Below are 26843 nucleotides of genomic sequence, written 5' to 3' on the forward strand. Positions count from 1 at the left end.
ATGGCGCGCGACACAGGGAGGGCTCGACTGGGGCGACCGGCGCCGCGACCCAGGTGGATGCGCCATCATCACGCAATGATGGGCTGCATGCACATGCAGATGCTGCACCGGGATCCTCTGTGGTCATTCCAGGTGCTCCACTTCAACAAACAGCCGCAGAAAATCCATCAGGATCGCTCTTGGGATCTGATGTCACACAGGAGCAGTCTGGCGGATCCTCTATGGCCGATCCGGCTGTGTCTCAACAGTGGCATACACATCTGCAACAAGGGGTAATTCAACCTATTAATTACAAGCATATGACAAAGTATGGTATGGTTTGCTCCACAGGTGAACTAGGTGAGCCTAACACCCTTGAAGCGGCATTGTGTGATGAGAAGTGGAATAAAGCTATGCATGAAGAATATATGGCAATGAAAAGAAACAAAACATGGCACTTGGTTCCCCCACAGCAAGGTAAAAACTTGATTGATTGCAAGTGGGTTTTCAGGATTAAGAGGAAAGCTGATGGAACCATTGGTCGATATAAGGCTAGACTCGTTGCAAAGGGGTTTAAACAGAGGTATAGCATAGACTATGAGGACACCTTCAGTCCAGTGGTAAAGGCAGCCACTATTCGTCTTGTCCTGTCTATTGCAGTCTCTAGAGGATGGAGTATTAGATAGCTCGATGTTCAGAATGCGTTCCTCCATGGAGTTCTGGAAGAGGAAGTGTATATGAAACAACCTCCTGGGTTTGAGAGTAAGAATGCTCCTTCTCATGTGTGTAAACTTGATAGCACTATATGGTTTGAAACAAGCTCCAAGGGTATGGTATGCTCGCCTCTGTCACAAAATGCAAGCACTAGGTTTTGTTCCTTCCAAGTCTGACACATCATTGTTTATCTACAACAACTCCAACACGTGCATATTTGTTCTTATATATGTTGATGATATTATTGTGACTATCTCATCTGACGAAGCAATCACAGGACTCCTCAAGGATTGAAGTGCAGACTTTTCTCTAAAGGATCTTGGTGACTTGCATTAATTTCTTGGGATTGAGGTGAAGAAACACAAGGATGGAATTCACCTCTCTCAAGAAAAATGTGCAACCGACCTGGTTAAGAAAGCTGGATTGCAGGGATGTAAACCCTCACTTACTCCATTATCTAGCTCAGAAAAGTTATCTCTTGCAGAAGGTGAGCTTTTCAATAAAGAGGACAACACTAAATACAAAAGCCTGGTAGGAGCTCTTCAGTATCTCACACTTACCAAGCCTGATATTTCCTTTGCTGTCAACAAAGTCTGCCAGTTTCTTTATGCACCCACCAATGTTCATTTGACAGCTGCAAAACGTATAGTTCGATATGTTAAGCGTACCTTGAGCTTGGGACTGAACTTTAGCAAATTGCCATTCACTCTTGTTAGTGCATTTTCTAACTCTGACTGGGCAGGTTGTCTTGATGACAGACGCTCCACTGGTGGCTTTGCAGTATTCTATGGACCAAATTTGATATCATGGTGTGCACGTAAGCAGGCTACTGTATCCAGGTCAAGCACAGAGGCTGAGTACAAGGCGTTGGCAAATGCCACAGCAGAGATAATATGGGTTCAGTCCATGCTGAAGGAACTTGGCATACAAAGTAAGCATGCTCCTTGTTTGTGGTGTGACAACCTTGGTGCAACATATCTCTCTGCAAATCCAGTGTTCCATGCCAGGACAAAGCATATAGAGATAGATTTTCATTTTGTCAGAGAAAGAGTTGCTCAGAAGAAACTTGACATTCGCTTTGTGCATTCCAAAGATCAACTCGCAGATGGATTTACAAAGCCTTTTGCCTACAAGAAGTTTCAAAGACTTCAAGCATAATCTCAACTTGATGAAGTTGTGATTAAGGGAGGGTGTTAAACTTCAGATATCAAGTCTGTCGTACGTGTCCAATGTACTAGGGCGACTTGTAGCATATCTTAGCAGGAGTCTTCGGTTATAGGCTAGGAGATGTTTATCTTCTGTAACTATAACTCTATCTCTTCCTAGCTTGACCTCCAAGTTGTAATCCCTCCTGTAATCTTAACTGTATGCGTTATTAGGACTCGCACCCCTGCCTATAATATACGCAGTGTCCCCTCTGTACGAGGTAAGACGTTTTCCGCTTCGCACACGTAATACTGGCTCTATGAAATTAACTTCTGATGATGTTTAGGAAACATACGGTGCTATGTGACAAACTAGCTAATGTAGCCCTTTTGTTTATGTTGTAGAAATGGAATTGTAAGTGTATTGCAGACTAGACAAGCCACACCTCTTTTTGTTATAACCACAACGATGGAAACCCCAAATTTCTTGATAAGCAGAACTGCATTCAATTTACCTTGACACACTTAACAGAGGTGTGATGCAGTAGATGTCTTTATACTTAGGTTTGTTTGGAACATGACATCTTCTCTTCTTCTTGTTCTTGTTTTTGCTTCACCATTCAGTTTTGTTGTGCTTTTGGAACCATGTCCTGAAATATTAGGGTCTGACCAAAACTTTTGCGTCTGGTGGCGATCCTAGATGGTAGATAGTGGCCGCTGCCAAATCATTACTATCTTGGACGATCCACCTTGACTATATATGCATAGTGGTCAATTGGTGGTTTAGTGTGCCTGAAAAGCTAAGATTACCTTTATGGTGGTAAAAATGAACTATAATTTAATTATTTCCTGTATGTTTTTGTCATAAGGTGTTTACTATCTGTAGTTTTTTCCATTCATCAGATTTCATAAATTTTGATGGCACTCGACTTCTAGCAATCTGTCCTCATATGAAACAATATCCCATATGTTTGTAGTCCAAATGTTCAGTTGTATGTTCTCTCTAGAATTCATATTGCACATACGGTATTTATATTCTATTGTTTGTTGAACCACATAATACCCTTATTTAGAACGGGAATGCAATTCATAGGTTATTGAAAGTCTGATGTGCCATCTAACATCCATTATTACTTCTTTTTGGCTAGAATGCATAAATTGAATCGAGAGTTTGATATAATACCTCAAAATTCAATTAGTTAAAATATCTCAGACAGTAGGCATGACCATCTATTCTCCCTATGAAAAATGCTAGTTGTAATGCCTTCTTTGGTGAAATTGTTCTGTGGGATTTGGCTTAATGTACGTCTGGAGAGTGGCCATATGGGTTAATATATGTCCTTTGGAATACATTCAGACAACCTTATGATTTTGAATTTTCCATGGTGTGTCTTGCATCTTGGAACTCCTTGTGACTAATGAATTATTTGTCCTCTTGTTGCATTTCTTCCATTTGATTATACATTCCATTTTTATGGTATCTAGTGCACTTGTTGTGGCAACAACAGGAGCTGGACATGTGCTCGGGAGTGGCAGCATTGTAGACATTGCTGGACTATGCTACACATGCACTGGTACCATGATGGTTGCAGCATCTGCCAACACTCTCAACCAGGTGTGTGCTTGTTTTTTGGGGTAGCCTTTACCATTAGCATGATGGTTAACAAAACCAATATTCATTTTTGTTAAAATTCTTGCAATTCTTTTATGTTCATTGTCACACAATGTCACACTTTAATATCAGTTTTTGGGAAGTTATTCTGCTTTTCTTACATATTTACTCCCTCCGTCCCAAAATAAGTGTCTCAACTTTATACTAACTCTAGTACAAAGTTGTACTAAGGTTGAGACACTTATTTTGGGACGAAGGGAGTACATTATTTCGGGATTTATAGATACCATTATACACCTGGTTATCACACTTAGAGACAATGAACTTGGTGCATCGACATCCTTTTCAGGTGTTCGAGATAAATAATGATGCTAAAATTAAAAGGACAATGCGACGGCCCCTACCATCAGGGCGTATTAGTCCTGTGCATGCTGCCATGTGGGCTACAAGTGTTGGAGCTGCAGGAACAACATTACTGGCTTGCAAGGTTCGGCTCTGCCATTTGCCTGTACTTGCTTTACACTTTGTTTTAAGTGTGTACGTCCACTGAAGTTGGTACAGTGCTGTGTTATTGGAACTAAACATTGAGAATTTTTGGCAAGGTCTGTGCAGGCTAATGGCTTAGCTGCTGGGCTTGTAGCATCCAATCTCATCATGTATGCATCTGTATACACTCCATTGAAGCAAATACACCCTGTCAATACATGGGTGGGAGCAGTTGTTGGCGCCATTCCACCACTTCTAGGGTATGTTACTGCTGAAGACACATTTCTGGATTGTCTAGGTGCGGGTTGAAGGTGGTATTTTATATGTAGAATAATGGAGCGAGTGTATATTCTTCATCTCCTATTTTAATTTCTTGTTCTGCTCCCTGGTTATAGTCATTTAATGGCCTGGCAACTGGAACAATCTGGTTTAATACTGCCATGAAGATCATGCATGGCCCGACGTATGGGATTGGGTAATAGAACATGACTTAGGGAGGACGAATGAGGTAGATGACAGATTGATAAACTATTCTCTTATTGCGTGATTAAATGTTATACATGCTAGTCCTTTATGTAGGATGACTAACTTGATTCGCAAGATGTATTTCAGTTTAGACCAAAGTTTTAAAAGGCGCTAGGCGCTAATTGTGAGTTTTGCCACTGCCTTGCGCTTTTCTGACCAAAGTGCGCACATTAGCCGCAATTAAGCGTTGGGCGTTTTGCTACTGCCTAGAGCCTAGGCGTGCCTTTTTTATGGTTTATTAAACTCAAGGCCAAACCATAGCTACCTTCCTAGTTCACTTGGACTCTTCTTAATTTAACTAGCCTTTTTGTAATGGACCCAACTGTATCCAACAAGGACAATTACTAATTGAGTTACTCCTTTTCTTAACTTTCCTATCTCTAGCATAATGTATCTGACGCCTTCATGGATAAGCCTATTTCCTGCTGCCTTGTGCACCACGGCCATAACAGACTCATCAAAATAAAGCAACATATCATAGAGACATCTGGACCTACCAGCTTAAGCACACAAATTGAAGTTATGAACTACTCTCAAATCCATAGCTACTGACATAAAGAATCAAACTGGATGATTCCACTGCCCTGGAGACTGTTTCAGGCCATACACTGACATCTTAAGCAAGCAAATAAAAAGAAAGGGGTCACATATAGGCTCGGAGTCCGGTAATACTTCAAGGAGAAGGAAGGCTCTAAGTCTCCCACTGGCATTATAAAGGAAGGAGATACAAGAAAGCAAATTTACAACCGGACGCGACTCTTTATGTTACCTGAACCCTTCTTTTACTGGAATGCCAGCATTATTGCACTAGAAGGTCTTTAGGGGTTGGAATGCACTGTGGTGCGGTTAAAGAAAAAGGTGCATTAGATGAATATGATGACTCAGATTTGAGAACTGGAATGGGTGTATGGTTTTTCTATCTGTAAATTCATGTCTTTACATCTGTCCTTGACCACAGCATGCAGCTATTCATAATCACTTCCCTACATTTCTATTTTATAAACCCTTTAGTATTTGTAGCATCGCTCTAATAGACTACCTACACAGGTGTAGACTATCATGCTTTTGTGTATCATGGGCATATATTCTGTGTATTATTGCATTTCTGTTTATTTATTGAATGAATATCAATGTGGCTGTGCAATATTATGTTTACACGGCATGTGGCCCTTATTTATCTTCATACAGGTGGGCAACAGCAGCATCTGAAGTGTCACTCAACTCTATGCTTCTACCTGCTGCTTTGTACTATTGGCAGTTACCACATTTCATGGCCCTTGCGTACTTATGCCGCGATGACTATCTTGCTGGAGGGTAATTTAGTCATTCCAACCGGTTATTACCAGATCTACTGTAGAAGTTACATCAATCAAAATGTTAACATGTGTGAAACCAACCTAATTTGTATCCTTGACATGTGTGTTAAACATGTCACGTTACAGATGACTTGGGTCTCACGTAGAGTAGTTAGGAGGATCTAGTTTGTTAGCACTTGTTTATCTCTTAATGATGTAATCCTTCTCTATCTCCCCATATCTCTCTGGTTATTTAAACCAACAATGTAATCTATCGATATATGCCTCTGCGAGAGCTGGCCTCGCCAATATGAATATAAATACATGTGGGCTCCCATGTTACGGGAGTTGAGACGCTTTATGAAACCTTTCATGGTATACAGAGCCTCCTCTTCCATCTCATCTAGCTTCCATCGTCCCTCTCCTACCCGCCATGTCTTCCTCAAGCCAAGTCCCCTTAGCCGGCCTCAACAACACCATCTCTGAACCCTTAACCCGCACAAACTATGTGCTATGGCGTGCCCAAGCCCGATCCCAAATCATTGGGGCAGGCCTCTTTGGTTACCTTGATGGAACCATCCCCGAACCATCAGCCAAAATCACCTCCAAAAACTCTGAAGGGAAGGAACAGATCGTTCCCAACCCAGTCTATGCTGCTTGGTTAATCCAAGATCAGCAACTAGTAGCCTATCTGCTAAGGAATCTTTCTAAGGAAGTCCTGGTGCAAGTTGCCTCTCTGAAAAAATCACAAGCCATCTGGTCCGTGATACGTCTTCAACGTATCTATAATTTTTGATTGCTCCATGCTATATTATCTACTGTTTTGGACATTATTGGGCTTTATTATCCACTTTTATATTATTCTTGGGACTAACTTATTAACCAGAGGCCCAGCCCAGAATTGCTGTTTTTTGCCTGTTTTAGGGTTTCGAAAAAAAGGAATATCAAACGGAGTCCAAACAAAATGAAACCTTCGGGAACGTGATTTTGTCATCGAATACAACTCAGGAGACTTGGACCCTACGTCAAGACACGTAACAGGAGGCCACGAGGTAGGGGGCGCGCCTACCCCCCCAGGCGCGCCCTCCACCCTCATGGGCCCCCTGTTGCTCCACCGACGTACTTCTTCCTCCTATACATATACCCACGTACCCCCAAACGATCAGATACGGAGCCAAAAACCTAATTCCACCACCGCAATTTTCGGAATCAGGTGATTCAAGCGCCTGGAGTTTCGTCTCGAAACCGCCGTTCCGTCTAATCAACTTGAACAAGATTTTGCTACGGTAAAATTTGACCTAGTTTCAACTTGCTAGAACCGAGTTGTTTTCTTCCGCCGTTTGTTTTCCGTCGTTTGTTCGGTTCGTTCTTTCTTTGCAACCGGAGTTCTTAAATTGAACTTTCTGGTTCGTTTCTCTCGTTCGAGTTTTACTTGTGCATTAGATGAGTACTTATTGTGTGGTTACTATTGCTTGCTTACGATAGATTGACCGGAGTGTGACGAGTAGATCTATCAAGAGTTTTAAGTGCGAATCATCTTCATCTACATTGCAGGCAAGTTCACACTTTGATCATACCTTTTTCCACAACCCATGTTTTATTGCATTAGATCAATCCTCTCACATTGCATGATTAGGATCTAATTAAATTGTGGGATGGGAAGTAGATGAGGTAGTACCTATTACCTGTATTATTATGAAACCTTTGGGAGTTACTTCTACGTTTGCTATTTATGCCATGCTATGCTAGTAGACGTGGATTGGGTGAGTGATATCCATGACAGATGTGAGATATTTAATTTTAATGGTTTATCTAAGGTGGCAACCTAACACACATCTGGGTGGATTGAGGCACCTGATGTCTATCAGGACTTGCCTGTTTTTTTTTGGACCGCCACCCAGGCTCAAAGGGATCATAAGATCTTTCATGCTAGAAACTTCCGTGTGCAGCCACAAGCCATTATGGGCTCTGGCATAGTTGACTAAGTTGTGCGAACTCTTACAGTGGTGGACTAGCAGATGTAGGGGATGTAGGTGTACCGGTCTACCCAATCGTAAGGTGCTAGCGCTTCTGAAAGGCTATGTCTCGGTCATCCGTTTCTCAAACACCATGTAGTGCGAGAAATCCAACGGAGGCGATCGAGTCTTGTGGGGAAAAGTGCGCAAACCTCTGCAGAGTGTACAAACTAATCATGATTAGCCGTGTCCCCGGTTATGGACAACTTGAGTATCTAGTACTTGAATATCATTGTGAATCTCAACATGTTACTTCTAATTAATGTTGTTGGGTTTTTAATTATTTTAATTGGGATTGAGAATGCTGTCAACCATTCTCAATGTTTCACAACCACCATGATAGTTAAATAAATTTATTCCTTTGCAGTAGGGAAAAATTGGCTTTACGCAAAAACCTTATAACCATAGAGCTTTTCCACCAGCCATATATGCATATAGTGATAGCCTTTGTTCATCATTTTCTCTATGGTGTGAATTTGCCAGTACATTCAATGTACTGACCCGTTTCGGGCTGCAACGTCTCATGTTGCAGGTTTCTTACGACGAGTAAGTGATACGTTAGGGTTACGATTTCTACACTCAACTTTGCCGTTGGCGTTGATGGGAATCCACAACCTTGTTGCTTCCGCTATTTTGGATTGAGGTAATAGTATTTACGTTACTCTATACATGTGATTTACCTCTGTTATAAATCCTTCGAGTACTGTGTGTGTCAGCATACCGATCCAGGGATGACACCTAAGCACAGAGACTTGATCCATTCGGGTCGGGTCGCTACAAGATGGTATCTGAGCACATGTTGACTGTAGGACGTGACCCTAGAAACTGGCAAGCCCATAGCAAAGATTTTTCTCTACAACTTTCCCTTTCAAAAAGACCTTTTATCTCTCTTCTCCTCTGGGCTTATTCAAATATTCCCTTTTAGTGAGACTATACCCATTTCCCCTTTTGACCACACAAAGATTCGATTGATGAGACCACTCCAAGAAGTACAAGATATCGGACAACTAAGACCACTTCAGAATGAAGAGTATTTTCCGTGCATCTGAATAATGGAAACTACAACGGTTGAAAACCGAAGACAAGTAGAATTTGAAGGCTCTGAAGAATTCCCAGATTTGTATGACCTAGGAAGGCTACCCTGATGGAACTTAACAGATTATGGAAGTTGTCAATACCCGAGATCAAGGTGTATTGGAGAAAGACTGAAACAAGGAGCATGAGAACTCGAAGTTTTGTCAAAGAAAACCCTAAGGCAGGGGATATCAATTATGGAAGATAGTTCATGGCAATGACAAGGGCAGAAACACGGTTATCCGTGATGTCATCCCCGCTAATGCTATTGTCACCGTGCTGAGTTAAGGATGCATGTCATCAGAATGGATTTGATGGAAGAAGGCTGATAGAGCACCTAGCATAAGATGAAGTTTTAGCCCTAGCCGGTATAACACCAGGATCTGGAGTAGTACATCAAGAAGTTTAGAATGGAGCTCCAGGAAGGCGTATTAGACAAGGAAGTATTTCATGAGGAACTCAGGATCCTGAAGATGAGAGTAGCCAAGCTAGAGAAGTAAAACCTCGAGATATTGTCAAGAACTGAAGGACAGTATGACCATGGTTCATGTGAAGGATGTTGAAACGAGAAGTTTGAAATGCAACTCCGGAATATTAAAGGATGTCACGAGAGATTTCACGTCAACAGAGATGATCTGGCAAAAGAACTTGAGAAGGACAAGCATGATTGGAAGAAGCCATTGGAGGCTTGAACAAGGCTTGAAGAGTTTGGAGACGTTGAAGATTTATTGACCTTTAGAAGACCAAACCCCTATTATATACCTACGTTAGATGCAACGTTTGTGAGCTGTCATTTGTTTGATGTTTTTCGACAGCCACAACAAAAATCTGTCTTTTCAAAACTTTTGTTTGTATTGTGTGCATTCCTCTCTCTTGATCTCTCTTATCTCACCCCAAACCCATGGACCCAATAGAGGATGAATGGAGATGAGCTTGTATTTTCGGGACCGACGAGTCAATTGGAGATAGACCGATGGATTCAGAATATGGAGGATCACATGGAGAACAACCCTATAGCCGAAAAGGATATGGCCCAGCATGCTCTTCAATGCTTTGAAAGAGGTGCTGCTACTTGGTGGAGGATGTACCAAACAATCAATGGATGGCAAGGAGTAACCACTTGGAAAGAATTTAAGTTGACTTTGCTAAAGTCTCAGCTTGTGTCCCAGAAGTTGAAGTCTTATGGAAAGGATATAAGGAAACCTTGTGCATGCAAGATTTGTGGAGAAATCGGACACACCCATAAAGAACACAAGGATGAATGCCCTAATTGTGAAGGAAGTCACCCAGCTGAAGAATGCCCAACTAGGCAGATCACTTGTTTCTTGTGTGAAGGGACTACCCACTATCCTGCTCAGTGTCACATTTACCCCATGGTACAAAGAACCATCCAGCAGAAGGAAGAAGCAATGAAAGGAGCTCTTATGGAAAGTTTAGAAGAACTTGTGATGAAGAAAGAGGTGGAGGACACACCCAAAGAAGAACCAATTAAACCCTACACCAAGTCTTGCTATTCATGTGGAGAAGAAGGACACATCTCCCAGAATTGTATGAATGGGAATCTAGTGGAATTCCCGGCTGAGGAAGTAGAGTATGACCCACAGGAAATAGAAGCTCTGATTGGAATGGAAAAGTCCAGAAAGAGAAGTAGATTGGATTCCAGGAAGGATCTGAGTCATGTCACCTGTTATGGGTGCAAGGAGTCAGGGCACTACCTCAACAAATGCCCAAAAAGGAAACCTCGATACTTGTCAGAAGTAATATGTTTTAGTTGTAATAAAGCAGGGCACTTTGCCAGAGATTGTCCGAAGGAGAAGGAGACTTGTGATAAGTAGTTGAGTTTGTACCAGAAGAAATATAGTCGTAGTAGTGAGGACATTTTCCTTTATATTGAGGTGTTGAGTTGAGGCATGTAATGGAAAAACAGGAGATTGTAATAATTTGAGAATCAATAAAGTTAGCAGTGTTGGTACTGATTTGGATTTTATGAGTTACCCTATGAGGAAAGATGTTGACCATTTTTGAGGATATGAGAAATATGGTCTATAAAATATTGGAGCATTTTAAGGGTGGTAGTACCCTGTAAGAACCGTTGACCCCTGGAAACGATAAGGATACTCCCCTGAGTGGATTTCAGACAAAATGAATACGAGTTTTGTCTCGATATGTGTGATGCCCCAAGAGTATGTGGGATGAAGTTGGAGACCGACAGTTGTTTGGACCTAAGGTGATCAAAGGAGTCGGAAGAGAATGTTAAGTTGATTTGAGATAGACTGAAGGTAGTTCAGTCCAGGCAAAAGAGTTATGTAGACTCAAAAACTCAAGGAGGTAGTTTATGAAATTGGAGACAGAGCATGTCTTCGCGTGTCCCCTGTGCGAGGAGTTAAATGGATTGGAGTTAAGGGAAAATTTGCCCCGAGATTTGTAGGACCATACCGAGTTTTGGAGCATATGGGAGAAGTGGCCAACAAGTTGGAGTCACCCGAAGGACTGTCAGGAGTTCAGGATGTGTTTCACGGTTCCCAGTTGAAGAAGTGCCATGCAGAGATGGCCAATATTCTCCTGTAAAGACGCTTGACCGCAGAAAGGATAATGATGTTCCACGAAGTGGAATATGGACTTCATGAGTATAAGTTTTTATCTCGGTATGAGGGATATTCCACGAGGATGAAGAGATGAATTACTATTGGACATAAAGGAGGTATGATGTTGGAAATATGGATCAATGGAAACTCCATGATGAGTCTGAGTAAACATGTCCTAGTTTGGTGCCAATAGAAGGAAGACAGAACAATTGGATGGATTTAAGAATACTAGGAATTTGGATGTTGGATTAGAGATCCGCTGCCCCGATGAAGAGTTCAAGGTTTGCAAGTGATGAGATGTGCCATAACCCGCAAGCCCCAGGACCTGCCAAGAAGCAAGCACATTCTTGCTGAAGGAAAAAAACCCTGGAAGAGGATATGCCCTTATCGGTAGACGATCTTATAGGAGTAACGCAAAACCTGAGAGTTGTGAAGGAACGATAGATGTTTGTCTGGCTTGCAGAATCAATGGATTATTCCGAACTTGGTTCGTCAACAAGAGAAATTCTGCAATGCTTGTGAGGATGACCGAGTGTTAGAATGCGAGATTCGCTAAACCGTATACAAGGTAATGATTTGGGTGCGGGATGGATTGATCACCATACCGACTTACTCTTATTATCCGCCTTGCTATGTGGGATGGTAAATCTGAGTGACTTACCTATAGTAGAGAGACGACGATCAAAACCTTGTTAAACCTTAGAATGGTATAAGTATTTTTCCCTTGTACATGGCAGCTTTTTGCCAACCATAGGTTATACGGTGAGGATCAACCCAGACCCATTTCCTGCAGGAGAAACCATAAATTGTTGACCACCATGAGATATCGATAGTTGTTTAGTTTTGGCGCCAGACCCGTCAGCTACAAAGACCCAGTCGCGGAGTAACCTTACCAAAATAAAAGGATAGAAGAATTGTGGTAAAGGTTATGCCACTACCAGAAGAGTTCAGAGAAGGAATTTTCTCGAGGATCTGAGAAGACCGACACTGTCAAGAATAAGGATGGAGTATATGAGTTTTGATGGAACCGTAACCATGCTTCTAAGGGTGGTAGCACCCCAGACCCCGGAGATGATCGATGGATTTTGAGAAGACCCCAAACCCTAACCTTTTCTTGCTAGCCTCTCCGAATCTCGAGGACGAGATTCCTTTTAAGGGTGGTAGGTTTGTAACATCCCAAATTTTCAATTTGGAATGTTACACATTAGATCATCATGCATATCGTATTTTCTTGCATTTTGGTTGATCCTAGAAATTTCACGCAACTCAAGGACCCTCGGAGAGAGTTGGAGATTTCGTATTTTCATATTTGAGTTTTCTCAAATTTTGAAAAAAGAGGATCATTTGATTTATTTATTTTATCTTCAATTATTTTTCCGGTGTCAAAATATATGAGAGAGGGAATAATATGACTTTCCCAAATTTAGGAAAAATGAAGATTTAATAAATAGATCACTTTTGGTTTTTTCCGGAGTTTTGTTTGCGTTTTATTTGGATAGGGAAAAATGCGCGTTTTCAAAAATTGCATTTTAGGTCTGTAGAAAAGTTCATTTTGTTCGGCTCATTTTTAGGAGTCGGGGAAAATTTACTTTAGAATTTTTGGAGCTCGTTTAGATTTTCTTTTTTGTGTTTTTCTGCGCGCGAAACTGTTTAAAAAAAAAGAGCAGGCCAGCCGGGCCAAAGGCCCAGCCAGCCGCCGCCCCCAGCAGCGCTGCGCGCCTCGTGCGCCAGGCGCCAGCCGCCGTCGCTCTGGCCGAGTCCCAGCGGGACTTAGGTCGGTTAGCCCCTCCCCTTTCCTTTGTTTCGTTTTCCTTTTTCCTCTTTTTTTCTTGTCCCCTACCCCAAGTAAATTCCCCCCCCTCACCTATATAAATACCCCCACACCCCTCCCCTCCAAAACATCAAATCAAACCTTCTCCTCACATCAAACCCCAAGCCCCACACCACCCCGCACCTCCCCAAGCCGCGCCCCACCCCGTGCCCCTCACCCACGCCGCGCCCCTCACCACCGCTGCCGCTGCCCCTCACCCACGCCGCCGCCCTTGTGCATCGCGCCCTCACCCGCCGCCGCCGCCCCTATAGCGCCGCCGCCGCCGCCCTAGCACGCCGCCGTCGCCACCGTTCGCCCCGCCTCACCGGAGGTAGCCCCACGCCTCTCTTTTTCTTTCCCACGGTTCGGTTCTTTTAGAAGAAACCGTTCCAGTTTTCTTTTCCGGTTTTTCTCTCCGATTCTTCGTTTCGGTTTCTTTTCCGAAACCCTAGATCGGTTTTCCGTTTCTTTTTCGGTTTCTTTTCCGAAAACCCTAGATCGGTTTTCATTCTTCTTTCGGACCGTTCGTCTCAACGAACGTGATCACCGATTATTCCCGGTTAACGACGCCCATTCGTTTAACCGTTCGTCTCTTTCTTTTCGTCCGATTTATTCCGCGATCGCGATCTCAGATCCGATCTTCGTTCTAGTTTATCTTCTCGCCCGTTTTTCGGAATCAGGTGATTCAAGCGCCTGGAGTTTCGTCTCGAAACCGCCGTTCCGTCTAATCAACTTGAACAAGCTTTTGCTACGGTAAAATTTGACCTAGTTTCAACTTGCTAGAACCGAGTTGTTTTCTTCCGCCGTTTGTTTTCCGTCGTTTGTTCGGTTCGTTCTTTCTTTGCAACCGGAGTTCTTAAATTGAACTTTCTGGTTCGTTTCTCTCGTTCGAGTTTTACTTGTGCATTAGATGAGTACTTATTGTGTGGTTACTATTGCTTGCTTACGATAGATTGACCGGAGTGTGACGAGTAGATCTATCAAGAGTTTTAAGTGCGAATCATCTTCATCTACATTGCAGGCAAGTTCACACTTTGATCATACCTTTTTCCACAACCCATGTTTTATTGCATTAGATCAATCCTCTCACATTGCATGATTAGGATCTAATTAAATTGTGGGATGGGAAGTAGATGAGGTAGTACCTATTACCTGTATTATTATGAAACCTTTGGGAGTTACTTCTACGTTTGCTATTTATGCCATGCTATGCTAGTAGACGTGGATTGGGTGAGTGATATCCATGACAGATGTGAGATATTTAATTTTAATGGTTTATCTAAGGTGGCAACCTAACACACATCTGGGTGGATTGAGGCACCTGATGTCTATCAGGACTTGCCTGTTTTTTTGGACCGCCACCCATGCTCAAAGGGATCATAAGATCTTTCATGCTAGAAACTTCCGTGTGCAGCCACAAGCCATTATGGGCTCTGGCATAGTTGACTAAGTTGTGCGAACTCTTACAGTGGTGGACTAGCAGATGTAGCGGATGTAGGTGTACCGGTCTACCCAATCGTAAGGTGCTAGCGCTTCTGAAAGGCTATGTCTCGGTCATCCGTTTCTCAAACACCATGTAGTGCGAGAAATCCAACGGAGGCGATCGAGTCTTGTGGGGAAAAGTGCGCAAACCTCTGCAGAGTGTACAAACTAATCATGATTAGCCGTGTCCCCGGTTATGGACAACTTGAGTATCTAGTACTTGAATATCATTGTGAATCTCAACATGTTACTTCTAATTAATGTTGTTGGGTTTTTAATTATTTTAATTGGGATTGAGAATGCTGTCAACCATTCTCAATGTTTCACAACCACCATGATAGTTAAATAAATTTATTCCTTTGCAGTAGGGAAAAATTGGCTTTACGCAAAAACCTTATAACCATAGAGCTTTTCCACCAGCCATATATGCATATAGTGATATCCTTTGTTCATCATTTTCTCTATGGTGTGAATTTTCCAGTACATTCAATGTACTGACCCGTTTCGGGCTGCAACGTCTCATGTTGCAGGTTTCTTACGACGAGTAAGTGATACGTTAGGGTTCAATCTTGCGGTGTCCTTTCCCGGTGACAGTAAGGGCAGCAAGGCACGTATTGTATTGTTGCCATCGAGGATAACAAGATGGGGTTTTCTTCATATTGCATGAGTCTATCCCTCTACATCATGTCATCTTGCTTAATGCGTTACTCTATTTTTAACTTAATACTCTAGATGCATGCTGGATAGCGGTCTATGGGTGGAGTAATAGTAGTAGATGCAGGCAGGAGTCGATCTACTTGTCTCGGACGTGATGCCTATATACATGATCATACCTAGATATTCTCATAACTATGCTCAATTCTGTCAATTGCTCAACAGTAATTTGTTCACCCACCGTAGAATACTTATGCTCTCGAGAGAAGCCACTAGTGAAACCTATGGTCCCGGGTCTATCTTTATCATATCAATATCCTATTACTTACTTATTTACTTTGCCTTTATTTTACTTTGGATCTTTATCATAAAAATACCAAAAATATTATCTTTATCATATCTATCAGATCTCACTCTCGTAAGTGGCCCTATAGGGATTGACAACCCCTATTTGCGTTGGTTGCGAGGATTTATTTGTTTTGTGCAGGTGCGAGGGACTCGCGCGTAGCCTCCTACTGGATTGATACCTTGGTTCTCAACAACTGAGGGAAATACTTACGCTACTTTGCTGCATCATCCCTTCCTCTTCGGGGAAAACCAACGCAGTGCTAAAAGAGGTAGCAAGAAGGATTTCTGGCGCCGTTGCTGGTGAGGTCTATGCAAAAGTCAACATACCAAGTACCCATCACATACCCTTATCTCCCGCATTACATTATTTGCCATTTGCCTCTCGTTTTCCTCTCCGCCACTTCACCCTTGCCGTTTTATTTGCCCTCTCTCTCTATCCCCCTCCTCCCTCTCTATTTGCCTCTTTTGCCCGTTTCTTGTTTGCTCGTATGGTTGGAATAGTTGTTTATTTATTACTAAACAGAGAACTTAAGATCCATGGATCCTCATCCGCCTGCTAATCTTTTTAAGAGATCCAATTATGATGAACCAATTGCTAGTGAGTTTTGTGCACTAGATTATCTTTATGAGGTTTTGCTTGAAATTCATGAATCTGAAAAGTGTGATGAATTACCTTGTGAAGTGATTCACGATAGATCTTTGAATAAAAAGCATGATCGCAATGATTTTATTATAAATTCTATTTATGTAAATTGTGCTAATAATATGCAAAACCCTAAGCTTGGGGATGCTAGTTTTGATATGTCCTCTACTTGTTGCAATGATCATGATTGGGGTGATTCTTCTTTTGATCTTCAAAATTTATTTACTCCCCATGATGATTATGAGATTGATAATATTGTTTGCAATAATACTGAAAGTGGGTTTGGAAGAGTGTCAACTTTAGATCCCACTATTTTGGAAGAATGTCAACTTTGCATGCATGTGGATCGTGTTGAAAATATTTTATGTGATAGCTATTTTGTTGAATTTGCTTATGACCCTACATGTAATTATTATGAGAGAGGAAAATAGGGTGGTAGAAATTTTCATGTTACTAAATTACCTCTCGTTATGTTGAGATTGCTATTGTTTCTTTCCGCTTCCTTTCATATGCTAGTTTTTGTTTGCCTTGATAATTTGTTTGCCTATAAGATGCCTATGCATAGGAAGTATGTTAGACTTAGATGTGTTTTTCAAGTGTTTTTATGATGCTCTGTTTGTGCTTCAATTCTTGTCTTTCATGTGAGCATCATTGAAATATTATGCCTAGCTATAAGGCTTTAAAGAAAAGCGCTTGTTGGGAGACAACCCAATATTTTTCCTTTCTGTTATTAAATAAATAAATTATCTAGCCTCTGTTTTGGTTGTGTTTTTTGTGTTTAATTAGTGTTTGTGTCAAGTAGAACCGTTGGGAAGACTTGGGGAAAGTCTTGTTGAACTTGCTGTAAAAAACAGAAACTTTAGCGCTCACGAGAACTGCTGTCATTTTTATTTGGAAAGTGCTATTTAGTTAATTATTTTTGCAGATGATTAATAGATAAATTCCTCACGTCCAGCAATTTATTTTAGAATTTTGGGGGTACCATATCTTGCGCTAGCTACAGATTACTACACCACTATTCTGTTTTTGACAGATTCTGTTTTTCGTGTGTTGTTTGCTTATTTTGATGAATCTATGGCTAGTAAAATAGTTTATAAAACATAGAGAAGTTGGAATACAGTAGGTATAACACCCATATAAATAAAGAATGAGTTCATTACATTAACTTGAAGTGGTCTTTTGTTTTCTTTCGCTAACGGAGCTCACGAGATTTTCTACATTAAGTTTTGTGTTGTGAAGTTTTCAAGTTTTGGGTAAAGATTTGATGGATTATGGAAAAAGGAGTGGCAAGAGCCTAAGATTTTGGATGCCCATGGCACCCCCAAGATAATCTAAGGACACCTAAAAGCCAAAGCTTGGGGATGCCCCGGAAGGCATCCCCTCTTTCGTCTACTTCTATCGGTAACTTTACTTGGAGCTATATTTTTATTTACCACATGATATGTGTTTTGCTTGGAGCGTCTTGTATGATTTGAGTCTTTGCTTGTTAGTTTACCACAATCATCCTTGCTTTACACACCTTTTGAGAGATCCATACATGATTTGGAATTTTTTAGAATACTCTATGTGCTTCGCTTATATCTTTTGAGTTATATAATTTTGCTCTAGTGCTTCACTTATATCTTTTAGAGCACGGTGGTGGATTCGTTTTATAGAAACTATTGATCTCTCATGATTCACTTAGATTATTTTGAGAGTCTTAATAGCATGGTAATTTGCTAAAAATCCTAATATGCTTGGTATGCAAGATTAATAATAAAACTTTCTTATGAGTGTGTTGAATACTATGAGAAGTTTGATACTTGATAATTGTTTTGAGATATGGAGATGGTGATATTAAAGTCATGCTAGTTGAGTAGTTGTGAATTTGAGAAATACTTGTGTTGAATCTTGTGATTCCCGTAGCATGCACGTATGGTGAACCGTTATGTGATGAAGTCGGAGCATGATTTATTTATTGATTGTCTTCCTTATGAGTGGCGGTCGGGGACGAGCGATGGTCTTTTCCTACCAATCTATCCCCCTAGGAGCATGCGCGTAATACTTTGCTTTGATAACTTGTAGATTTTTGCGATAAGTATATGAGTTCTTTATGACTAATGTTGAGTCCATGGATTATACGCACTCTCACCCTTCCACCTTTGCTAGCCTCTCTAATACCGCGCACCTTTAGCCGATATCATACACCCACCATATACCTTCCTCAAAACAGCCACCATACCTACCTATTATGGCATTTCCATAGCCATTCCAAGATATATTGCCATGCAACTTTCCACCGTTCCGTTTATGACACACTCCATCATTGTCATATTGCTTAGCATGATCATGTAGTTGACATAGTATTTGTGGCAAAGCCACCGTTCATAATTCTTTCATACTTGTCACCCATGCATCATTGCATATCCCGGTACACCGCCGGAGGCGTTCACATAGAGTCATATTTTGTTCTAAGTATCGAGTTGTAATTGTTGAGTTGTAAGAAAAAATAAAAGTGTGATGATCATCATTATTAGAGCATTGTCCCAGTGAGTAAAGGATGATGGAGACTATGATTCTCCCACAAGTCGGGATGAGACTCCGGACGAAAAATAAAAAAATAAAGAGAAAGAAAAGAGGCCATAAAAAAGAGAAAAGGCCCAAATAAAAAAATGAGAGAAAAAGAGAGAAGGGACAATGTTACTATCCTTTTACCACACTTGTGTTCAAAGTAGCACCATGATCTTCATAGTAGAGAGTCTCTCATGTTATCACTTTCATATACTAGTGGGAATTTTTCATTATAGAACTTGGCTTCTATATTCCAATGATGGGCTTCCTCAAATTGCTCTAGGTCTTCATGAGCAAGCAAGTTGGATGCACACCCACTTAGTTTCTTTTTGAGATTTCATATACTTATATCTCTAGTGCATCCATTGCATGGCAATCCCTACTCACTCACATTGATATCTATTGATGGGCATCTCCATAGCCCGTTGATACGCCTAGTTGATGTGAGACTATCTTCTCCTTTTTGTCTTCTCCACAACCACCACTCTATTCCACCTTTAGTGCTATATCCATGGCTCACGCTCATGTATTGCGTGAAGATTGAAAAAGTTTTGAGAATGTCAAAAGTATGAAACAATTGCTTGGCTTGTCATCGGGGTTGTGCATGATTTAAATATTTTGTGTGGTGAAGATAGAGCATAGCCAGACTATATGATTTTGTAGGGATAACTTTCTTTAGCCATGTTATTTTGAGAAGACATAATTGCTTTGTTAGTATGCTTGAAGTATTATCATTTTTATGTCAATATGAAATTTTGTCTTGAATCTTTCGGATCTGAATATTCATACCACAATTAAGAAGAATTACATTAAAATTATGCCAAGTAGCACTCCGCATCAAAAATTCTGTTTTTTATCATTTACCTACTCGAGGACGAGCAGGAATTAAGCTTGGGGATGCTTGATACGTCTCCAACGTATCTATAATTTTTGATTGCTCCATGCTATATTATCTACTGTTTTGGACATTATTGGGCTTTATTGTCCACTTTTATATTATTTTCGGGACTAACCTATTAACCGGAGGCCCAGCCCAGAATTGATGTTTTTTGCCTGTTTTAGAGTTTCGAAGAAAAGGAATATCAAACGGAGTCCAAATAGAATGAAACCTTCGGGAACGTGATTTTCTCATCGAATACAACTCAGGAGACTTGGACCCTACGTCAAGACACGTAACAGGAGGCCACGAGGTAGGGGGCGCGCCTACCCCCCCCCCCCCCCCCGCGCGCCCCCCCCCCCCCCCCCCCCCCCCCCCCCCAGGCGCGGCCTCCACCCTCATGGGCCCCCTGTTGCTCCACCGACGTACTTCTTCCTCCTATACATATACCCACGTACCCCCAAACGATCAGATACGGAGCCAAAAACCTAATTCCACCACCGCAACTTTCTATATCCACGAGATCCCATCTTGGGGCTTGTTCCGGAGCTCCGTCGGAGGGGGCATCGATCACTGAGGGCTTCTTCATCAACACCATAGCCCCTCCGATGAAGTGTGAGTAGTTTACCTCAGACCTACGGGTCGATAGTTAGTAGCTAGATGGCTTCTTCTCTCTTTTTGGATCTCAATACAATGTTCTCCCCCTCTCTTGTGGAGATCTATTCGATGTAATCTTCTTTTTGCGGTGTGTTTGTTGAGACCGATGAATTGTGGGTTTATGATCAAGTCTATCTATGAATAATATTTGAATCTTATCTGAATTTGTTTATGTATGATTGGTTATCTTTGCAAGTCTCTTAGAATTATCAGTTTGGTTTGGCCTACTAGATTGATCTTTCTTGCAATGGGAGAAGTGCTTAGCTTTGGGTTCAATATTGCGGTGTCCTTTCCCGGTGACAGTAAGGGCAGCAAGGCACGTATTGTATTGTTGCCATCGAGGATAACAAGATGGGGTTTTATTCATATTGCATGAGTCTATCCCTCTACATCATGTCATCTTGCTTAATGCGTTACTCTGTTTTTAACTTAATACTCTAGATGCATGCTGGATAGCGGTCGATGAGTGGAGTAATAGTAGTAGATGCAGGCAGGAGTCGGTCTACTTGTCTCGGACGTGATGCCTATATACATGATCATACCTAGATATTCTCATAACTATGCTCAATTCTATCAATTGCTCAACAGTAATTTGTTCACCCACCGTAGAATACTTATGCTCTCGAGAGAAGCCACTAGTGAAACCTATGGCCCCGGGTCTATCTTTATCATATCAATCTCCTACTACTTAGTTATTTACTTTGCCTTTATTTTACTTTGCATCTTTATCATAAAAATACCAAAGATATTATCTTTATCATATCTATCAGATCTCACTCTCGTAAGTGGCCCTATAGGGATTGACAACCCCTATTTGCGTTGGTTGCGAGGATTTATTTGTTTTGTGCAGGTGCGAGGGACTCGCGTGTAGCCTCCTACTGGATTGATACCTTGGTTCTCAAAAACTGAGGGAAATACTTACGCTACTTTGCTGCATCATCCCTTCCTCTTCGGGGAAAACCAACGCAGTGCTAAAAGAGGTAGCAGTCCGCTCTCGCAAACATGTTTGTTGCCCAATCCAGACCGAAAGTAAACACTTGCCGCACCGCCCTCACCAACACCCAGAAAGGATCCCAATCTGTTGCTGCCTTCTTCGGTCACATGAGATCCCTGTCAGATGAACTTGCTATGGAAGGGAAACCCCTTCTAGAGGAAGAACTAATCTCCTTCATAGTTCCTGGTCTTGACATGGACTACCAACCACTCATCTCAGCCCTAGATGTTCGCACCGAACCACTATCTGTTGATGATCTCTTCAGCATGGTGGCGAATTTTGATCAGCGTATGGAGCTGTTCCAGGGCACAGGCGCCAGGGCTTTCAAGTCCTCGGCCAACAGTGCCTCACGAGGGCACGACGACTCTCCCAAGGGCGGCTACCGCAACTCACCCAAGGGTGGAAACGGTGGCGGCAACAACAACTACAGCAATGGTGGCGGCGGCAACAACAGCGAAGGTGGTGGTGGCAGCTACAACCAGGGTGGCGGTGGTGGCTACTGCGGCCCTAGTGGTGGCTACAACAGCGGCTACAACGATGGCGATGGTGGGGGCTACTACAACAGCAATGGCCCCCACGCCATAACTACAACAACAATCAAGGCCGTCAAGGTGCTGGTGGCCGCGGCCGCTTCATCGGTTATGAAGAATATGAGAACAAGTGTCAGATTTGCAAAAAATAACCACATTGCAAAAGAATGTAAGTGGCGCTATGCAGAGGACAACTCTCAGAGGAGACGAGTTGCAGCTGCAGCAGATGCCTCATATGGAGTAGATTCCAAATGGTATCTTGACTCTGGTGCAAATGAGAACATCACCTCCGAGCTAGAGAAAATGACCACGCGTGAGAAATATCATGGCCAAGAGCAGGTTCACACTGCAGAAAATGGTCCAGGTACGATGATAAGTCATGTTGGCAAGTCTATTATTAAAACCCCACATCGTGATATTCTTGTAGATGAAGTTCTACATATCCCCAATGCATCAAAAAAATCTCCTTTCAGTTCATCGTATTACTCTTGATAATGGTGTCTTCATAGAGTTTCACCCTTTTTTCTTCTTTATAAAGGATCAGGTCACGAGGAGGGTCCTCTATCGCGGTAGATGTGTGCAAGGTCTCTACTCGTTGATTCCCAAGTTTTCCAAGTTCAATAAGCAAGCCTATGGAGCTTTCAAGGTGTCTTCAGAATGATGGCATAATCGTTTAGGCCACCCATCTTTTTCTATTGTCTATCAAATTCTTAGCAAAAATAAGCTCACTTTTGTTGATGAGCATGATTGTGAAACTATTTGTGATTCCTGCCAAAGAGCAAAAAGCCACCAATTACCATACCCAATTTCCACTAGTGTGTCTACAAAACCCTTGCAACTTATTTTTTCGGATGTATGGGGACCGACTCCCTCTTCTGTTGGTAGGCACACTTATTATGTGAGCTTCATTGATGATTTCAGCAAGTACACATGGATATATCTTCTTAAGAAATGATCCGATGTTTTCCAAGTTTTTATTAACTTTCAGGCTCAAGTAGAAAGAAAATTTGATTGCAAGATACTTGCTATGCAATCAGACTAGGGTGGTGAGTATGAGAAACTCAACTCCTTTTTTCAACGGATAGGAATTTCTCATCACGTTTCTTGCCCCCATGCTCATCAGCAAAACGGTTCCGCTGAAGTAAGCATAGGCACATTGTTGACATTGGTATCTCCCTCCTTGCCGCCGCGTCCATGCCACTCAAGTTCTGGGATGAGGCTTTTCTCACAGCGGTCCATCTCATCAATATTCTGCCTAGCCATGTTATCAATCATGAAACACCCACTGAACGTCTTCTTCACACCAAACCAGATTACTCGTCACTTCGTGTGTTTGGTTGCGCTTGTTGGCTGAATCTTCGTCCTTACAATAATCATAAACTCATGTTCAGATCAACCCAATGTGTCTTCATTGGTTATAGTGCACAGCACAAGGGTGTCAAGTGTCTTGATGTTTCTACTAGACGTGTTTATATTTCTAGGGATGTCGTCTTTGATGAAACCGTTTTTCCTTTTGCCAAACTCCACCCAAATACCGGTGCCCTTCTTGGCAAAGAAATTCTTCTTTTGCCCTCAACCATATCCGGCGTTGATCATGGGGGATTAAATAATAGTACTGATCAACTTGTACCTAATCATCATATTATGCCTGAGTTTACTGCTGTAGAATGTTCAGATGGTGCAAATCACAAAGAAAACAACCTTCATTTTATGTGCCCCCCGGCTGGAGACACAGGAGAAAACCGAGGCGTATCCACCTCAGGATCTTCATCACAGCAGGGGCTAGAATCCACCCTGGGAGTCGGGCGTACAACACCTGGTCCTGCCTCGGGCCTGGAGCGCACTACCGAACGAGACAACGATGGCTCGGGCCCGCTCCAATCTCCCAATGCCGCGTGGCGAGTAGTCGCTCCTGGACCCGCGCCTGGCTCACCTGGTTGGCCCGCGCCAAATTCGCCGGGCCCCACCAGTCTGGCCCGGTCACCCACGCCGCGGTTGTCTCCAGCAGGCGTGACATGATCCGCCTCGGGATCGAAGGCGCCAGCACCTGAGGCTGACGCATCTGGGGGATCTCCTGCGCCTTCGCCCCCTGGAGTTCCTCCTATGGCTCCACGCACAAGACTTCAAAAGGGAGTTACAGCTCGCTTAAATTACAAAAATTTCTCCAAGTTTGGTATGTCTTGTGCAACTGGTGAACCTAACAATTTAATGACAACACTTGGTGATCCTAGGTGGAAATTGGCCATGGATGAAGAAATCATGGCGTTGCAGAAAAACAAGACATGGCATCTAGTTCCTCCTCAGCAAGGCAAAAACTTAATTGATTGCAAGTGGGTCTATCGAATCAAGAAAAAATTTGATGCCACTATAGGTCGGTACAAGGCAAGACTTGTAGCAAAGGGGTTCAAGCAAATGTATGGTATAGACTAGGAAGATACATTTAGTCATGTTGTTAAAGCTGCAACGATTCGTCTTGTGCTGCCAATAGCTATATCTAGGGGATGGAGTCTCGGACAGCTAGATGTACAGAACGCGTTCCTTCATGGTGTTCTGGAGAGGAAGTGTTCATGAAACAACCTCCTGGGTTTGAAGACAATGATGCACCATTTCATGTCTGCAAGCTTGATAAGGCCCTGTATGGATTGAAACAAGCACCTAGGGCTTGGTACTCACGGTTGAGTATGAAACTTCAATCTCTTGGTTTTGTTCCATCAAAATCTGGCACATCTCTATTTATCTATAACAAGCATCAGACATCCATATTTGTTCTCATATATGTTGATGATATTATTGTTACTAGTTTTTCTGATGGAGTTGTGAAAGCACTGCTCAAAGACCTAGGCTCTGAGTTTGCCCTCAAGGACTTGGGAGATCTGCATTTCTTCTTGGGTATTGAAGTTAAGAAACATGGTAATGGTATTCATCTATCTCAAGCAAAGTATGCCACTGAACTGTTAAGTAGAATTGGCATGCAAACTGTAAACCTTCTCCAACACCGTTGTCAAGTTCAGAATCTCTATCTCTGACAGAAGGTGAGCCACTGAACCAAGAGGACATTACTGGTTATAGAAGTTTAGTTGGTGGTCTGCAATACCTGACTCTCACTCAGTCTGACATCTCCTTTGCAGTTAACAAGGTGTGTCAGTTCCTTCATGCACCTACCACAGCTCACTGGACAACAGCAAAATGGATCCAAAGGTATATAAGGAATACTATAACCACAGTTCTCACATTTAGTAAGTCTTCTTCCACACTTGTTAGTTCCTTCTCAGATGCAGACTAGGCTGGTTGTCTAGATGACAGAAGGTCAACATGTGGTTTTGGTATCTTTTATGGGTCAAATTTAATATCATGGTGTGCAAGAAAACAAGCTACTGTTTCCAGGTCAAGCACAGAAGCAGATTATAAGACATTAGCAAATGCAACAGCAGAAGTCATTTGGGTTCAGTCCATGCTCAAAGAACTTGGAATAGCACAAGATCAATCCCCTTGCCTATGGTGTGATAATCTTGGTGCTACCTATTTGTCTGCCAATCCAGTTTTCCATGCCAGAACAAAACATATTGAAATAGACTTTCATTTTGTAAGAGAACATGTTGTCAACAAACAGCTTGATATCAGATTTATACCTTCCAAAAATCAGCTTGTAGATGGATTCACAAAAGCATTGCCTGCCAGAAGTTTTGAAGAGTTTAAGCGTAATCTCAACTTGATACAGTTGTGATATGGGGGAGTGTTAAACATGTCACACTACAGATGACTTGGGTCTCACATAGATTAGTTAGGAGGATCTAGTTTGTTAGCACTTTTTTATCTCTTAATGATGTAATCCTTCTCTATCTCCCCATATCTCTCTGGTTGTTTAAACCAACAATGTAATCTATCGATGTATGCCTCTGCGAGAGCTGGCCTCGCCAATATGAATATAAATACATGCGGGCTCCCATGTTACAGGAGTTGAGATGCTTTATGAAACCTTTCAATGTGATTGTATTTTTGATTCAGGTACCGAATGCTCTCTTTTGCTAATCCTACTGGTAAGAGAACTGCATGGGTTTCACTCAGAAATTGCCTCTACATGCTGCCATTGGGTTTATTTGCATACAACTGTAAGTACTAATCATACATGTTCTCTAGTTTCCATTTGCTTCTATTCATAATAAAGTTGGTCAAACTTGGGATCTTTCTTATTCTAGGAACTAATGCTTTGTAGGAGGGTCTAACATCTGAATGGTTTAGTTTTGAAGCATCGCTTCTAACGACGGGCCTCGCCATTGGGGCCTTATCATTTGTACTCCTACCCAGAAGAGTGTAAGAAGAATGTTCCATGGTAGCCTTTTGTATCTTCCTGCTTTAATGGCTAGACTTATATTGCATCGGCTGCCCAATGAACAGAAGGAGCATAACATCCATCAGACTAGTGAGATCGCCGGTGTTCTCCGTGGTGCTGAAGAAAGTGCTAGACAGAAATGGGAAGATCTGAAACCTTCATGTGCTCAATCACGGCCTCCAGTTGCCTATTCTTCTGTAGCCCTATTCCCCTTCTTACATGTACCTGTGTACGTGTCTCCACAAGCTCATGAGTTTTTAAAGCTTTACCCCAGCAGCCAGGCTGCAATGCCTTCATCTTCCTTCCTTTTTTATGTTATCCGAAAATTCTTTTTGGCTCTTGACAGGGAATTTTCCTGCCCAGGGGAATTCCTCTTTGTATTGTTAAAATCTGAGAATAATGAATGCAGTTTTTGTTTGAAACAAAACATAAAATTCAGTTGTTGGGCTCACGTGAGTATAAAACTGATATATGTCCGTCCGTTGATATTTCAGAGTACCTTGATACAGAGCTATCTAGAAGCAATATGTATGCATAA

General features: G+C 42.0%; 1 pseudogene; it reads left to right on the forward strand.

Annotated features, from left to right (window-relative positions):
* LOC125518384 lies at positions 1–26843 on the forward strand (annotated as a pseudogene).

Source organism: Triticum urartu, chromosome 7 (genome assembly GCF_003073215.2).
Source record: "Triticum urartu cultivar G1812 chromosome 7, Tu2.1, whole genome shotgun sequence".
Taxonomy (NCBI): domain Eukaryota; kingdom Viridiplantae; phylum Streptophyta; class Magnoliopsida; order Poales; family Poaceae; genus Triticum; species Triticum urartu.